The sequence below is a fragment of the Arachis hypogaea genome, chromosome 15 (genome assembly GCF_003086295.3).
Source record: "Arachis hypogaea cultivar Tifrunner chromosome 15, arahy.Tifrunner.gnm2.J5K5, whole genome shotgun sequence".
NCBI lineage: Eukaryota > Viridiplantae > Streptophyta > Magnoliopsida > Fabales > Fabaceae > Arachis > Arachis hypogaea.
This window is the reverse complement of record NC_092050.1, coordinates 80,399,397-80,417,992: the sequence shown is the minus strand read 5'-3', so window position 1 is coordinate 80,417,992 and position 18,596 is coordinate 80,399,397. Positions and strand designations below refer to the sequence as shown.

Genomic DNA, 18,596 nt, shown 5'->3' with positions numbered 1-18,596 from the left:
ATTGCAGAGAAAGTAAAATACAGAGAGTAGTTCTCTTTTTCCAACCTTCAGAACTCCCTTCACAATTCAAAGCTACTCCTATATATACTACTTCTCTCAGCTTCTAGTTAGCTCTTTAAGACTTGGGCTTTTGGATCTTGAGTTTGAAGCAGTTCTCTTCTTCATTTGGGCTTGGCTTTACTTGCAGAGAGAAAATGTGAAGTGGGCAGAGACTTTAGCTTAGGACGTTAAGGGTGTTAACGTTTAGTGAAAATATAAGTTCGAGAACGTTAGTGACAATCAACTTTCTCACTATCGTTACTAAGTAAAAGCCTCGTTAACTTCAACGTTAGTGGCATAAACGTTGCCACTAACATTGCCTCTAAGTCCTTCGCACACGTTATTGAGACTTAACATTTCCAATAACTTTGAAAAGCCCCCTTTGTTCCCACATTAGAGCCCACGTTAACTTAGTTAACGTAGCTCTTTAACGTGGGCTTGTCATCCTTCGAGAACGTTAGTGACACTCAACATTGTCACTAACGTTCCAAGGTGCCCCTATGCCTCACGTTAGAGTCCACGTTAACTAGGTTAACGTGGCTTCTAACGTGGCCATGCTTAGCCATCCCCAACGTTAGTGACAGTGTTGAGTGTCACTAACGTTGGCCATTCTTTCACTCATCAACGTTAGCTTCCACGTTAACTAGGTTAACGTGGAAGTTAACGTGGCTCCTTGGGGGGTTGTGTGGTTGCTTCCAACGTTAGTGACAATGTTGGGTGTCACTAACGTTGTCGACCATGCTTGCTTCTTATGTTAGCTCCCACGTTAACTAAGTTAACGTGGGAGTTAACGTGGTATATTTCTCCTTAGGCCAACGTTAGTGACAATGTTGAATGTCACTAACGTTGGCGCTTCTCCCCCTTTCTAACGTTAGAGGCCACGTTAACTAAGTTAACGTGGACTCTAATGTGGCCACTTATGAGTATTTGCCAACGTTAGTGACAATGTTAAGTGTCACTAACGTTGGCTCAACTTCCCTTCTCCACGTTAGAGTTCACGTTAACTTAGTTAACGTGACTCTTAACGTGGTCAATGATGGCTTTGAGAGCGTTATTGGCAATCACTTTTCTCATTAACTTTGCAAGTTACCTCTCATTCCTTGCTTCCTTTGGTCCTGAAATCAAGCAATAGAGTGCATCAAAGTTCTAGTCCAAGTCATGGGTAATGCAACATACAATTTGTCACTAAACTCATGCAAAATCCTCATGAAATAATGTAAAATGCATAATGTATGCTTGAATCAAGGTGTAAGTGAATATCTACCCAAAACTAGCTTATTTCCTAAGGAAATGCATGAAACTAACCTAAAAACAGTAAAGAAAAGGTCAGTGAAACTGGCCAAGATGCCCTGGCATCACAACACCAAACTTAAAGCTTGCTTGTCCCTAAGCAAGTACTGGAACAAGAGAATGATGAATGGAATGCCAAGAACAATGAGTCATTCTTGTGGAAGTCATATCACTGATTTTATGGTGGTTTCATGCATAGCATCTTAGGTTCATTCCTGGCTTTCAGACCTTTATCATGTCTTAAAACACTCACTTTGCTTATATCCCATGAGACTTTTATTCATTGATCCCTTTATTGTCATTTCAGAGCTTATTGGTGTTCTTAGGCTAAGTGCTCTGTAAGGGGGCAACTTTTTAAGATAAGCTTTCAGCCAACACTCCCGAACCAGTTGGTTCAAGGTGCTAGGTGTTGAAGCACCCCTAAGGACTTACTCCCTCAAGTCTCTCCCCCATACATACACACCACAGGCATATAGTTCATTTATTTTCCTTCTTGAGACCTTGGTGTCCAGCACCTCTTTGGGTTACTAAATGCTCTGTGGTGAGGGTTACTCTTGATGATGGACTTTCAGCTGATAATCCCGGGTTAGTTAACCCAAGTTACCAGGTGATAAAGCACCCCTAAGAGCTTATTCATCCAAGTAGATCCCTCACACAGGAACACCACAAACACATATCTTAAGATCAAAACCATTGGTGCCTAGCCTTATTGCTTACTCTTTTTCTTTTGTTTTTCCACTTTCATTATTCTTTTCTCTTTCTCTTATTAGGATCTTGTCATATACTTAGTCTCATGAGTATATTCAAAGAAAAGTATTCAGGCCAGATAGTTGTCATCCCACCTTATGGTTGAACCAACTTAGCTAACTTATGATCATACCACAAACTCATGAATGTACTCCATAATGTGAACTCCACTCTGGTCTTTTGAAACATAAACATTCTCTCTTCATTTGATTAAAAGGGACAAGCATACAAGTAAGTTAAGGAGGATGCAGTGACATAAAGACTAGCACACATAGACCTATTCAGAACTTAAAAGACAGAATTTAAAAAGGTTTAAACATAACATGGAAGCAAGTTCTATTTCATACAAGATCTTCCTTATTTAAAGCATAGAAAACATGGACCAAAAATAACTCCACCACCTGTCATTCATGTGGATGCCCATGTTCCCATCCTTACTTGTCCTCATTGTGTCTCTCTTGAGTGCTTGTACTTCCACTTCCTTTGCCTTTTCCAAGCAGCTTCTTCCAGAAACCACCATCTTCCATCTTCTTCTTGAGTGTCTCCTTTTGCTGTTTCACCTTCCTCTCTTCTTGTTCTACAAAATCTTTTTGGACCTCATCATATATAGGGATGGTATAGTGTAGTTGATGCATATTACTAGTCATGTAGTTCAACTTGGCTTGAGTGTTTACATAGAACTCCTCCCTATGTAGTTGCCTTCCTTCATTGAGTACACTGAACTGATTGAAAGTTTTCATTTGGGCTATCTGCCACTGGTTGAGTTCTTGCAAGTGCTTCTCTTGAAGCTCTTGCCTCTCATTCACTTGGTTGATGGCTTGAGTGAGCTGGGAGTAGTGTTCCTGCTGCTGCTCCATTTGTTGTTTTTGCCATGCTTCCTGTTGGCTCAGCCAGTTGGTTTGAAGGTTCAGTATTTTCTCTTGTCCTTCCATATGTCTCATCCCCAAATCCTCAATGGCTCTTAGAAGGTGACTCATGTTCAAGTTGGCTGGATCAGAATACTCTCCTTGTTGATATTCTTCCTGATGAGGTTTCTCTTGGTGAACTCTTTCTTTTGCTTTTGGTTTTCCTATTTGTGGTCTTCTTTGTTGTAAAGCAGGTGTAGTATAAACCAATCGCTCGAGTGTAACTGGCCTCCCTGGGTTCACCCAGTCTGGATTACTGTCCTCAAATACTACCTTGGCCTCGTTGCATAAGCGGAGAATGGTGCTGGGGTACCAAAGCCTGGCACCTGAATCAACCTTCTTAGCCGAATCTTGAATCCCCTCGGCGATGAGCTCATTCACATTGATTTCCCCACCCTGTATTAAGCAATGCACCATAGTAGCTCGATTGATTTTTACCTCTGAATTATTTGTAGTTGGTAGGATGGACCTCCTTACGAGTTCAAACCACCCCTTGGCTTTAGGGCTCAGGTCTCCCCTCTTGATGAACTTAGGTCTTCCATCTGTGTACCTTTCCCAGTCAGCTGCTATAACACAGATGTCTGCTACTATCTCTGAGAGCTCATCATTATCAGGGCTTCTACTAATCCTTACCTGATAACTGTCCTCATCAAAATGAGGTGATTTCAGGTGAAGAACTCTTGTTATGGCATTTGGGCTGAAGTCCACCTCCTTTCCTCTTACGTAACTTTTGAAGGTTGGGGCCTTGGTTTTATCTTCTCTTACTACATTTGCATAAAATTCTTTGATGAGGTTTCCATTGATCTTCCCCTCTGGACTTGTGAGCAATTGCCACCCCCTCTGTTCGATTTTCTCCAGAATTTGTGGTGACTCATTTGCATTGATTTGGAAGATTAACTCTGGCAATATCTTTCTGGCCCTTATCTGTTCGAATTCACGTTCATGAAAGGCAGTTTTGAATTTCTTCTCATCGAAAGGAACACTCTCCATGGGTTCCTTCCTCTTTTGCCTCTTTGAGCTTGATGATGCCATGAATTGAGTTGCTGTTTTGAGGGGGAGGTTGGAGGATACGGATAGATGAGGAATAGGTTGGCCAGGACAGAGTGTGATGAAGGGGGTTGAGCAAGCCGAAAGTATGAAGTGTGGAGAGTGGGAATTTGAGTGTGAGGAATGATCATGCACTATGGTTCACTTATATAGGGAGATCATGAGTGGATGGAAGGTGTGGATTGCAAGGATTTTTGCTTGATGGACGGTTGGGGTTGTGTATGAAGGAAGGACAAGGATCATCACTTAATGAGAGTGATTGGTTCGGTCTTCAAGGATCTTCCTTCTCCAATGTTGCATGGCAACGTTTCCCCATGCGTTCCCTCTTGAGACATGTGTGTAGTGCTCTTCATTAAGTGGCGGAATCTCCCCCCATTTAATTGTCCAATCAATCCCCTTTTTATGCTTCTTTTCTTTTCCTATAAAGATTTAAAATAAGAAAATTAATATCATAAAAACAACTCTACGGCTAGAATAATAAAGAGAAGAAAAAGATTTTGTTTATTTATGAATTTCAACTAACTAACTACTTGTGTTTCCTTATGCATTTTGGTGGCACCATGGGGTGACACCAAACTTAGTTTGAAGCAATGTGATGAAAAGTTTTGTTCAAAGCTCCCAAGACTAGCACGCATCTTGGTTTGCTTTGAACACCAAACTTGTTCTTCACTATATACTGCATGATAAAGATTTCACCAAGTGTTTGTCAAGTTTGGGTTGAAATTCATAAACATTGATTTATTCATTATTTTAAAAACATATAGAACATGGGTTGCCTCCCATGAAGCGCTTCTTTAGCGTCACTAGCTTGACGTTTTTCCCTCATCAGGGTGGTTGGTAGTGCTTAAAGTCCTCCCCTCTTGCTGTGGACTTATATCCATTGGTTGGATCAATGATCTCCACATGTTCCAGGGAAAGAACTCTGTTGATAGTGAAGACCTTAGGTAACTGAGATGGTACAGTAGGGAGATTAGGGGGAATATCTGGGAAATAAGCTGAGACCACTCTATCCCCTGGAGAGAAGTCTTCTGTAGGGATCTTCTTGTTCCTCCACCTCCTTGGTACCTTCTTCTTTGTTCCTTTTGAGGTTGCCTTCCCCTTGGTGACCTCTTTTTCTAAAGGAGTTGTGATGCTATCTTTACCTGCCTCTAGAGGTTTAGGTTCCTCCAATTTTTCCTTGAGCTGTGGCAATTGCTGTTTTCTTTGTTTATCAATTAAGGAAATCTCAGAATGAACTGGCTGTGCTTCAGTGCTTGTCTCCTCCTTCAGTGTCTCATTATCATTTGTGCTTAGTTCCTTATCCTCTTGCTTTGTTTCTTGTGAGAGTTTAAAAACATTGAAGCTGAGTCGTTCATCATGGATTCTCAATATTAGCTCCCCGTTCTCTACATCGATAAGTGCTCTGGCCGTAGCTAGGAATGGTCTTCCCAATATGATTGGGTGAGTGTAACTCTCTTCCATGTCCAGGATGACAAAGTCTATTGGGAGAAAGTATTTCCCAACCTTTAGCAACACATTTTCCACCACTCCTATTGCTTGCTTTTGAGTTTTGTCAGCCAATCTGATGATTACATCTGTGGGCATTATCTCATTGATCTGCAGCCTCTTCACCAGGGATAAGGGCAATAAGTTGATGCTGGTCCCCAAATCACATAGTGCTCTATCGAACATAGTTTCACCTATGGCACAAGGGATGTGAAAACTCCCTGGGTCTCTTCTTTTTGTAGGCAACTCAGGTTGAATAAGGGCACTACATTCCTTGTTCATCACTATAGTCTGGCCTCCTTTGAGTGAGCTTTTCTTGGGAAGAAGTTCCTTCATATACTTGATGAATGCAGGCATTTGTTGAATTGCCTTGATGAATGGTATGTTCACATACAGAGATGGAAACAAGTCTAGGAACCTTGAGTATATTCTTTTTCCCACAGCACCATTGAGCAGTTGAGGGAAGGGTGCATAGAGCTTCAGCAGCTCTTGTTGTGTGATTTCTGGTTCTTGGTGATCTTTATCCTCCTCCTTTATTGAGTTGTCTTCAGGTTGTTCGAAAAGTTTGCCTTGCTTGTCTTCAGTCTCTTGATCACTTGTACTGACCATTTTGCAATCTTCCCATCTTACTTTCTTTGCTTCTCCTTTGGGGTTTTTCTCCGTGTCACTTGGGAAGCTATGAGTAGGTTTGGGAATCTTCTCAGCTAAATATCCCACCTGGAATTCTAGCTTCCTAATGGTCTCTCCCTGGTTCTTAATATTGGCTCGCACCTCCTCTTTGAACACCTTATTTTCTTGAATCTCTTGGCATATTCCTTCAAGTAAGGCTTCAATCTTAGAGAGCTTGTTATCAAGTGATGAGTGATTCGGAGCAGATGTGCTGTTTTGGTTTTGATAAGCATGTGGAGAAGTGTTGTTGTGGGGGTGTTGAGATGTCATCTGTGTGAATTGCTGGTGAGCTGCATTGTTGTTGGAGTTGTAACGTCTCTGGTCTTGGTTTTGATCTTGCTCACTTCCCCACCCAAATTTTGGGTGGTTTCTCCATCCAAGGTTATAGGTCTTAGAGTATGGATCATAATTTTTTCTTGGTGAATTTCCAATGTAGTTGGCTTGCTCCTGACTACCCTTTGCTTCTTCATTCACTCCTTCTTGGGTTGTTGATGAAGTGGAGATTGCTGCTACTTGGTTCATCTCCATCTTCTTGGTGAGGTCAGCCAGCTGCTGGGTAATGAGCTTGTTTTGGGCCAACAGAGCATCTACATTGTTTAGCTCCATTACTCCTCTTGTGTTCCCTCTTTCGGAAGCATAGAAGTAGTCGTTCTCTGCTACTGTTTCAATAACATCTATGGCTTCCTCAATAGTCTTATTCTTGTTCAAAGATCCTCTGGATGAATGGTCTACGGCCTTCTTTGACTCATAAGAGAGTCCTTCATAGAAAATATGCAGCTGCACCCATTCGTTGAACATATCTGGTGGGCACCTCCTTGTTAGGTCTTTAAACCTCTCCCATGCTTCATATAGAGTCTCACCATCTTGTTGCCTGAAAGTTTGGACCTCAGCTCTCAGCCTATTGATTCGTTGAGGAGGGTAAAATCTTGCTAAGAATTTGTTTACCACTTCTTCCCAAGTTGACAAGCTTTCCCTTGGGAAAGATTCCAGCCACTTGGCTGCTTTGTCCCTAAGTGAGAATGGAAATAGGAGCAATCTATAGGCGTCAGGATGAACACCATTAGACTTCACTATGTTACATATTCTCAGGAAGGTGGTTAAATGTTGATTAGGGTCTTCTTGAACACCTCCTCCAAACGAACAGTTGTTCTGAACAAGGGTGATGAGCTGTGGTTTAAGTTCAAAGTTGTTGGCATGGATTATTGGCTTTTGAATGCTACTTCCACAATTGCCTGGGTTTGGATTGATGTAAGAGCCTAAAACTCTTCTATCCTCCCCAACATGATTTGCTCTACCTCCTCCCCCATGCTTGTGATCCTCTTCTTCATGATGGTTTTCCATGTTGTCTTCCATGTTTGGTTCAAAGAATTCCTCTTCTTCCTCAGCACCAACCACTTTCTTTCCTCTTGCCTCCCTCCTTAATCTAAGGAAGGTCCTCTCAGGTTCAGAATCAAAGGAAGTTGAAGCCCCGCTTCTTCTCCCTGTCATACAACCATCAAGTGCAAGCAAGAAAAGATAGGTGCAGAAAGTATTTGTGTCAGAATTACTGTTAGTTGTGGGTGATGCAATATATCAAACAGTTAGTGGGTTAGCAAACAGAATTGAAAATAACAAAGAAAAACAAAAGAGTAGAGGGGGAAGGGAAGAAGTTTAACTAAAACAGAAAGTAAATCACTCAAACAGAAAATAAAATTCACAAAATAAAAATGCTCAATCTAGTGATCTTCCAATTTAATCATTGTTGATGCACAATCAATCCCCGGCAATGGCGCCATAAACTTGATGCACGGAAAACTTGTCTCTCAACAAATCTCCCTTCGGCAAGTGTACCGAATTTGTCGTCAAGTAAAAACTCACAATAGAGTGAGGTCGAATCCCACAGGGATTGATTGATCAAGCAACTTTAATTAGAAGAATGTTCTAGTTGAGCGAATCCAGAATTTGGTTTGAGAGTTGCAGAAAATAAAATGGCGGGAATGTAACTAACAGAAAAGTAAATGCTAGAATTAAAGGACTGGAAGTAAATGACTGAAAATAAATTGCAGAATTGTAAATGGGAATGAGGGATTTGCTCATAAAAGTAAATGGCAGAAATTAAAGAGAATGGGTAAGATCAGAGATGGGGAGTTCATTGGGCTTAGGAGATGTTGCAATTCTCCGGATCAAGTTCATTTTCATCTCATCCTCAATCAATGCACTCATTGATCTCCTTGGCAATCTTAAGTGATTGAATTACAATGTCTTGCAATTCAATCTCTCAAATCTTGATCAGTAGCCAATTCCTTGGTCAATTGCTCATGAGAAGAGATGAAGTGTGGTCACTGATTATACCACATGCATTTCCCAAATCAAGTATTGAGAGGGTTATAGTCACATACCCATCCAAACCCAATTTGGTCCAGCATGAGAAAGCATTTCTAGCTTGATCTCTTCATTCCTCTTTCAAGGTTCAAAAGAGATCCAAGTTTGAATAGCTTCTTTTCCAAGATAACTACTCAATTGGATGAAGATTGAAAGCTTTCAAGTAAAATCAAGAGAAAAGATAGAAGAAGAATAATGAAAATTAGTATTGATCCATCAAATTACAACAGAGCTCCCTAACCCAATGAAAGGGGTTTAGTTGTTCATAGCTCTAGAAAATGAAAACAAAGATGGAGAATACATCATAGAACTAGAAATTGCAGAGAAAGTAAAATACAAAGAGTAGTTCTCTTTTTCCAACCTTCAGAACTCCCTTCACAATTTAAAGCTACTCCTATATATACTACTTCTCTCAGCTTCTAGTTAGCTCTTCAAGTCTTGGGCCTTTGGATCTTGAGTTTGAAGCAGTTCTCTTCTTCATTTGGGCTTGGCTTTACTTGCAGAGAGAAAATGTGAAGTGGGCAGAGACTTTAGCTTAGGACGTTAGGGGTGTTAACGTTTAGTGAAAATATAAGTTCGAGAACGCTAGTGACAACCAACTTTCTCACTAACGTTACTAAGTAAAAGCCACGTTAACTTCAACGTTAGTGGCATAAACGTTGCCACTAACGTTGCCTCTAAGTCCTTCGCACACGTTATTGAGACTTAACATTTCCAATAACTTTGAAAAGCCCCCTTTGTTCCCACGTTAGAGCCCACGTTAACTTAGTTAATGTGGCTCTTTAACGTGGGCTTGTCATCCTTCGAGAACGTTAGTGACACTCAACATTGTCACTAACGTTCCAAGGTGCCCCTATGCCTCACGTTAGAGTCCACGTTAACTAGGTTAACGTGGCTTCTAACGTGGCCATGCTTAGCCATCCCCAACGTTAGTGACAGTGTTGAGTGTTACTAACGTTGGCCATTCTTTCACTCATCAACGTTATCTCCCACGTTAACTAAGTTAACGTGGGAGTTAACGTGGTATATTTCTCCTTAGGCCAACGTTAGTGACAATGTTGAATGTCACTAACGTTGGCGTTTCTCCCCCTTTCTAACGTTAGAGGCCACGTTAACTAAGTTAACGTGGACTCTAACGTGGCCACTTATGAGTATTTGCCAACGTTAGTGACAATGTTAAGTGTCACTAACGTTGGCTCAACTTCCCTTCTCCACGTTAGAGTTCACGGTAACTTAGTTAACGTGGCTCTTAACGTGGTCAATGATGGCTTTGAGAGCGTTATTGGCAATCACTTTTCTCATTAACTTTGCAAGTTACCTCCCATTCCTTGCTTCCTTTGGTCCTGAAATCAAGCAATAGAGTGCATCAAAGTTCTAGTCCAAGTCATGGGTAATGCAACATACAATTTGTCACTAAACTCATGCAAAATCCTCATGAAATAATGTAAAATGCACAATGTATGCTTGAATCAAGATGTAAGTGAATATCTACCCAAAACTAGCTTATTTCCTAAGGAAATGCATGAAACTAACCTAAAAATAGTAAAGAAAAGGTTAGTGAAACTAGCCAAGATGCCCTGGCATCAACTTGATTGTTGAATTTTCTTCCTCTTCTTCCAATTGGTTAAAAGAAATGACTCCAAGGGGAAAGAGGAGGAGATTAGTGCCCTCAAATTTGAATTTCTCCTAACAAGCTTTCTTTTATTATTATAAGCTTGATTCTTCTTAGTTGTTAGGGTAGCAGTTGTATTGTTTCTTGCTGACCTTTTCTTTTTCATGGATATCATCGTTTGTTCCTTGGTCACAATCCCCTTTCAGTACATTCCTTGATTATCTCTACCACTCTGAATTCAGGATTTGGGTGTTGTGTGATGGGTAGAGTGTACCCTTCATCAAGAACTTCTTGAATTGGTGGTTCAATAAACTCACCCTCTATGTAGCTCTCTGCTTCATTGGAGTGTAAATTCCCATAATGGTTTTTATAATGACCCAATTTTCAGTATGTCTAGATCATACCAGAAACTGAGCGTTACCAACTTGTCTTCCTAATTATTATTTATTATTTATTTTATGAGCCTGATTCGCTGTAAAAAAAATGTAATTATTTTAGGAGGTACTTTTTTTTTGAAAACGTTTGGATTAAAAAACAGAATCATTCATAATCAATTCACAAGTAATAACAGATAAAATTGTTATAACCAACCACACATATAACATCACAAGCAGTCAACAACATTCAGTGATCCAGCCTTTATTTAAGTATAGACTTTTAGTTAGAACACCCCTAGATATAGCTAGATAATAACTATATACATATATATACATACAACATCCCAGGCCCTGACCTGTTCAAGAAGTCCCTAAGCTGGTGCCCTGGCTAGCCTAGACCCTACACTCACCTAGTCCCTCTAAACTACTAAAGCAAGGGAAAGTACGTTCTAAGTCTTCAAAACTCAAGTCAAGTGGAATGTCATTAAAAGGTGGAACATCTTTTACTACTCCTCTGCACGGTCAGACATTGCCACATGATGACTCTCTGGTACCTCATTAAGTAGCCACATAACAGGAGTCTCGTACACGGGATTTAGGTTAGAGTTTGCATACAAACGGGGTGCAGACGATGGCTGGTCTCACAGTATATACATATAAACAGAGAACGAGATTCACCCTAGACTCAGAAGACTATCTAGAGCGGAATCCTCTTTGTAGAACCATCATCAACGAACTACGGTAAGGTACTCTTACTTCCATCTGAAGGGGGAAGGGAGAGAGAAGGGGTAAGAACTGGGAAGTTCTTAGTAGGGCCGGGGTTATTAGTTAAGTTCATTAATTCTGTGTTGTTTAGAAGATAAATAGAAGAATACGGATAAGCAGTAAATAGAAGATACAGATAAATAGAGAAAATAGAGAAAATAGAACACAAACAGAAGAATACAAGAAAATAAAACACAGACACAGTGGATAGAATGCAAACAAAGAAAGCATACATTCATACAACAATCATAACAGAGAAAATACACAACCAAGTATGATGCATGTCTGTCCTATGCAGGCCATGAGCTCACGTGTCGGTTTACACCCTGTAGCCCGACATTACATAGGAACTAGTCCTAGATATAGCTTATTTTCTGTAGGTGAACTTCGGCCTACAGAAATAGCACTCCCATAAGTGAACTTCGGCTTACAGGAATAGTCTAAACACAACACAACGACTTTCTGTAGGTGAACTTCGGCCTACAGAAATAACACCTCTGTAAGTGAACTTTGGCTTACAGAAATGGTGCCCCTGTAAGTGAACTTCGGCTTACAGGAATAATATAAACACAACACAACAACTTTCTATAGGTGAACTTCGGCCTACAGAAATAGCACTCCTGTAAGTGAACTTCGGCTTACAGAAATGGCAACTCTCTGTAGGTGAACTTCGGCCTACAGGAATAACAACTTACTGTAGTTGAACTTGGGCCTACAGGACCTCTAGGGCCAACGCAAAAACAGCAGATAAACATACAATAGAATATCATGCCACAAGGCTTAACTCTTTATTATATTACTCTTCTCTCTTTGACTTTTTACTCTGCTCTAATTACTCTTTTCTCTATATCTCTTTACCTTTCTCTGGTTACTCTGTTCTCTGTGTTTTCTTTACTCTGCTCTGATTTCTCTGTTTAACGTGCGTATTTAAAGCTTATGTAAATTTTGGTATGAATAGTATGCCTGTCCCAATTATAGGTTCATTAAGTCTATACTGAAATAGTTTAACTTTTCATATAATACCTAACCCTAGTAACAACTCAAGGACTAACTATGTTGCCCTAGTTCGTTCACTAATCTCTGTCTGTTTTTCTGTCATTAAAACTTTACAGACTTTCCTTTGGTGTTTATCTTTTCTTTAACTTTTTATCTTTCCTTTATATTTGCCTCAATAACATGTTATTACCACTCCCTAAGTGTTTTATGAAGGTAATTATGAGATTCTACACTTAAAGTTGTCTTTCTAAAACTTTTACAGAAAACTGCCTTTTCTGCATTATTTTATTATTTTTATTAAAAAATTATTTTTAATTAAATATTATTATTTAATATTTTATTATTATTTATTATTTTATTAATATATTTTCGAAAATTACCTTCCTTTAACCTTTTACTTTATAAATTCACTTTTTACCACCCGTAACTTTTAATATTTCTACTTTAACCACCCTAACTTTTAGAAATTACAAAATAACCCCTCAAACAACAAAATATTTACTTCCTTGCCCTTTCTAAGATCTAAAAGGTGTTCTTCAATGTTCTTCATCACACTCAAAGTGTTCTTCGTGTTCTTCGTATATTCTTCAGATTCTTTCTCTGTTTTTACCCGTTTTTCAGTCTTTTCAGCAACCGATTTTTACCAAAATTCAAAATAAATTCCCAACCACTAAAACCCCATCTTTTCTACATGTTTTAAACATAAATTGAATCCCAATTTAAGCTCTAGGGTTCGTTTTTCCAGCTTGCCTCAAGAACAACATTCATAGCTTGAATATCATCAAATTTCATAAAAAATTCAACAAACTTTCACCAAGAATAACTCATATAAGCAATCAATTTCAAGCATAACCAAACCATATAAAAATCACACACCTCAAACATAATCAATCAAGATTAAATTCATCACACCCTACCTTGATTTGTTGCTCCAAATCCGGTTACTTTTTGAAGTGTTCTTAAAGCACTTTTTCCTCCTAAAACACATCAAGAACAACTTTAAAACTCTAAACCATCAACTAAACGAACTTTAGCAGCATCTTAGGAAGGTTATCCTCACCTTAAACATGCAAGAAATCAAATATCTTTGGCCCACAAGTCAAGCTAAGCAAGAGATCTAAGGAAGAACATCAAGAAAACACTTGTTTAAGCATGTTCCCTTAAAAACCGAATTGAAGAGGGAGGGAGATAGCCATCTCACCTTTTTTCCAGCCTTGATAAGTTACATGGTAGAGGAAGAAGAGAGGATCATTTTCGTGAAATCGGAGTTTTGATTTGAGTTTTAGTTCAGAAGAAATCAAGCTTTGAAGATTAAATGTTCATGAAAGTTTCTCTCTTTTCTCTCTTGTTATTTTTGGCCAAAATGATGAAATGAGACAGCCTTGGAGGTCTTGGGGGTGTAAGGTGAGTTGTGATTGGTTGGCTTGGAGGTGGATTAAAATAATATTAAAATATCTCTGGTGTACAACAACTAAAACTAGGTGTATCGGAACACTCGTAAAAACATCTCTAAAAATTATTTTCTGAGCTACTAGCATAAATGACATTAGTAACATATTTATTATGAGAATAGAACATGTATGATGAGGCCTTAGCATTGCTAAAGTCATCAGAGAGTGCTGGTGCAAAGCTGCACCAGTAAACTGTGAACCCTGTTAAACCGATTTCCTGTTTTTAACTAAAACAGACCAGGTAACTTTATAATATCATTCAACCATCTTCTAATAATAATATAATGATAATATTATAATATTATCTCTCTTCTCTCATAAATCGAGTCCGGTTCGTCAAACTAAGACTACTTATGAAAATCAGAATTAAAACTCCTAACCAGTACGGTTCAAAAACTAGGTTCTTCGTGATTGCATTATCGAGCTTGCCTCAGAAAAGGTTCTAACTTAAGGATGACTGATGAGCGGATAATTTATACGCTTTTTGGCATTGTTTTTACATAGTTTTTAGTATGATTTGGTTAGTTTTTAGTATATTTTTATTAGTTTTTAATTAAAAATCACATTTCTGGACTTTACTATGAGTTTGTGTGTTTTTCTGTGATTTCAGGTATTTTCTGGCTGAAATTGAGGGACCTAAGAAAAAATCAGATTCATAGGTTGAAGAAGGACTGCAGATGCTGTTGGATTCTGACCTCCCTGCACTCAAAGTAGATTTTCTAGAGCTACAGAACTCCAAATGGTGAGCTTCCAATTGCGTTGGAAAGTAGACATCGAGGGCTTTCCAGAAATATATAATAGTCCATACGTTTCCCGAGTTTAGATGACGCAAACTGGCGTTGAATGCCAGTTTTATGTTGCAGTCTGGCGTTCAGCGCCAGAAACAAGTTGCAAAGTGGAGTTCAACGCCAGAAACACGTTACAAACTGGCGTTCAACTCCAAAATTGACCTCTCCACGTGAAAGCTTCATGCTCAGCCCAACCACACACCAAGTGGGCCCCAGAAGTGGATTTCTGCATCAATTACTTACTTCTGTAAACCCTAGTAGCTAGTCTAGTATAAATAGGACTTTTTACTATTGTATTTGACATCTTCGGATCATCTTTGATTAGTTTTATGCTATCTTAGACTTTCATGGGGGCTGGCCATTCGGCCATGCCTGGACCATTATCACTTATGTATTTTCAAACGGTAGAGTTTCTACACTCCATAGATTAAGGTGTGGAGCTCTGCTGTTCCTCAGGAATTAATACAAAGTACTACTGCTTTTTCTATTCAATTTAACTTATTCCGCTTCTAAGATATTCACTCGCACTTCATCATGAATGTGATGATCGTGACACTTATCATCATTCCCTATGAACGTGTGCCTGACAACCACTTTCGTTCTACCTTCGATTGAATGAGTATCTCTTGGATTTCTTAATCAGAATCTTCGTGGTATAAGTTAGAACCCATGGATGGCCATTCTTGAGATCCGGAAAGTCTAAACCTTGTCTGTGGTATTCCGAGTTGGATCCGGGAAGGGATGGCTGTGACGAGCTTCAAACTCGCGAGTGCTGGGCGTAGTGACAGACGCAAAAGGATGGTGAATCCTATTCCAGTATGATTGAGAACCTCCACATGATTAGCCATGCAGTGACAGCGCATCGGACCATTTTCACAGAGAGGATGGGAAGTAGCCATTGACAACAGTGATGCCCTACATATAGCTTACCTTGGAAAGGAGTAGGATTGATTGGATGAAGACAGCAGGAAAGCAGAGGTTCAGAGGAACGAAAGCATCTCTATATGCTTATCTGAAATTCTCACCAATGAATTACATAAGTACCACTATCCTATTTTATATTTTATTTATCTTTTACTTATCAATTCATAAAATCAGTTGAATCCGCCTAACTGAGATTTACAAGGTGACCATAGCTTGCTTCATACCGACAATCTCCGTGGGATCGACCCTTACTCACGTAAGGTTTATTACTTGGACGACCCAGTGCACTTGCTGGTTAGTTGTACGAAGTTGTGAAACAGAATTAAGAACATGAACGTGCGTATTGAGTTTTTAGCGCCGTTACCAAGGAAGGAACGATCACGATTTGGCACACCAAGTTTTTAGCGCCGTTGCCGGGGATTGTTCGAGTTTGGACAACTGACGGTTCATCTTGTTGCTCAGATTAGGTAATTTTATTTTAATTTTAAGCTTTTTATTTCTTATTTTCAAAAAATACAAAAAAAAATTTCTTCTTTTTTCGTTTTTCCCAATTAAATTTCGAAAAAAAATAAAAAAAAAGTTTAATAAAATAATGAAACCAAAAATATTTTGTGTTTCTTGTTTGAGTCTAGAGTCAAGTTTTAAGTTTGGTGTCAATTGCATCTTTTTAATTTTCTAAAAATTATTTTCGAAAATTTCATGCATTGCATTCTTCATGATCTTCAAGTTGTTCTTGGCCAGTCTTCTTGTTTGATCTTCATATTTTCTTGTTTTGTGTCTTTTCTTGTTTTTCATATGTATTTTCAATTTGTTAATGTCTAAAGAATAAAAATTTTTAAGTTTGGTGTCTTGCATGTTTTCTTTTCTTGAAAATTTTTCAAAAATAAATTCTTGGTGTTCATCTTGACATTCAAAGTGTTCTTGGTGTTCATCTTTGCATTCAAAGTGTTCTTGCATATTTTTCTTGTTTTGATTCATAATTTTCATGTTTTGAGTCTTTTTGATGTTTTTCTCTTTCTTTATTAAAATTAAAAAATCAAAAAAATATTTTTCTCTTATTTCACTCATAATTTTCGAAAATTTGATTTGATTTAGTCAAAAAATTTTAAAATTTAGTTATTTCTTATGAGTCAAATCAAATTTTCAATTTAAAAATCTTATCTTTTTCAAATCTTTTTCAAATATCAAATCTTTTTCAATTTTCTTTCATAATTTTCGAAAATTCCAAAATGATTTTCAAAAATCTTTTTTCTTATTTTGTTTCATAGTTTCAAATCTTTACTAACAATTAATGTGATTGATTCAAAAAAAATATATATTAAGTTTGTTACTTGCCTAGTAAGAAAGGTTCAATCTTTAAACTTTAGAATCATATCTTTTTAGTTTCTTGTTAGTCAAGTAATCAACTTTAATTTTCAAAATCAAATCTTTTTAAATTTCTTTTTCAAATCATTTTCAATCAATCTTATCTTGTTGTTTCAATCATATCTTTTTCAAAACTACCTAACTAACTCTCTCTTTCTAATTTTCGAAAATCCTTTCCCCTCTTTTTCAAAAATTCTTTTTAATTAATTAATTGTTTTAAATTTTAATTTTCGAATTTTAACCTTAATTTTTATTTTTAATTTGTTTAAATTTTCGAATTCTTCTCTTCCTCATCTTATTCTATTTATTTATTCAATTACTAACACTTCTCCTCATCTCAAATCACTGCTCCTATCCTCACCCTTGTGTTTGGATTATCCATTCTTCTTCACTCCTATTCCCTTTCTTCTTCTACTAACAATAAGGAACCTCTTTACTATGACATAGAGGATTCCTCTTCTTTTCTTGTTCTCTTCTCTTTCATATGAGCAGGAACAAGGAAAAAGGCATTCTTGTTGAAGCTGATCCAGAACCTGAAAGGACTCCAAAGAGGAAACTAAGAGAAGCTAAAATACAACAATCCAGAGATAACCTTACAGAAATTTTCGAAAAGGAAGAGGAGATGGCAACCAAAAATAATAATAATGCAAGGAGGATGCTTGGTGATTATACTACACCTACTTCCAAGTTTGATGGAAGAAGCATCTCAATCCCCACCGTTGGAGGAAATTATTTTGAGCTGAAACCTCAATTAGTTGCTCTAATGCAACAGAACTGCAAATTCCATGGACTTCCATCAGAAGATCCCTACCAGTTTTTAACTGAGTTCCTGCAGATCTGTGAGACTGTTAAGACTAATGGAGTAGATCCTGAAGTCTACAGGCTCATGCTTTTCCCTTTTGCTGTAAGAGACAGAGCTAGAACATGGTTAGACTCACAACCTAAAGATAGCCTGAACTCTTGGGATAAGCTGGTCACGGCCTTCTTGGCTAAGTTCTTTCCTCCTCAAAAGCTGAGCAAGCTTAGAGTGGATGTTCAGACCTTCAAGCAAAAGGATGGTGAATCCCTCTATGAAGCTTGGGAAAGATACAAGTAGATGACCAAAATGTGTCCTCCTGACATGCTTTCAGAATGGACCATTCTGGATATATTCTATTATGGTCTGTCTGAGTTCTCCAAGATGTCACTGGACCACTCTGCAGGTGGATCCATTCACCTAAAGAAAACGCCTGCAGAAGCTCAAGAACTTATTGACATGGTTGCAAATAATCAATTCATGTATACTTCTGAGAGAAATTCCATGAATAATGGGACGCCTCGGAGGAAGGGAGTTCTTGAAATTGATACTCTGAATACCATATTGGCTCAGAATAAAATATTGACTCAGCAAGTCAATATGATCTCTCAGAGTCTGAATGGATTGAAGGAATCATCCAACAGTACTAAAGAGGCATCTTCTGAAGAAGAAGCTTATGATCCTGAGAACCCTGCAATATCAGAGGCGAATTACATGGGTGAACCTTATGAAAACACCTATAACCCCTCATGGAGAAATCATCCAAATTTCTCATGGAAAGATCAACAAAAGCCTCAACAAGGCTTTAATAATGGTGGAAGAAACAGGTTTAACAATACTAAACCTTTTCCATCATCCACTCAGCAACAGACAGAGAATTCTGAGCAGAATCTATCTAGCTTAGCAAATTTAGTCTCTGATCTATCTAAGGCCACTGTGAGTTTCAGGAATGAAACAAGGTCTTCCATTAGAAATTTGG

General features: G+C 38.3%; 2 non-coding genes across 2 annotated transcripts; one reads left to right on the top strand and one right to left on the bottom strand.

Moving 5' to 3' along the window:
- Positions 1–6,975: 6,975 nt before the first annotated feature.
- On the top strand, positions 6,976–7,082 carry LOC112753239 (small nucleolar RNA R71). Its single transcript, XR_003177632.1, has one exon. It is a non-coding gene; the product is annotated as a small nucleolar RNA R71 (small nucleolar RNA).
- Positions 7,083–17,839: 10,757 nt separating this feature from the next.
- LOC112752111 (small nucleolar RNA R71) lies at positions 17,840–17,947 on the bottom strand. Its single transcript, XR_003176553.1, has one exon. It is a non-coding gene; the product is annotated as a small nucleolar RNA R71 (small nucleolar RNA).
- Positions 17,948–18,596: the final 649 nt, after the last annotated feature.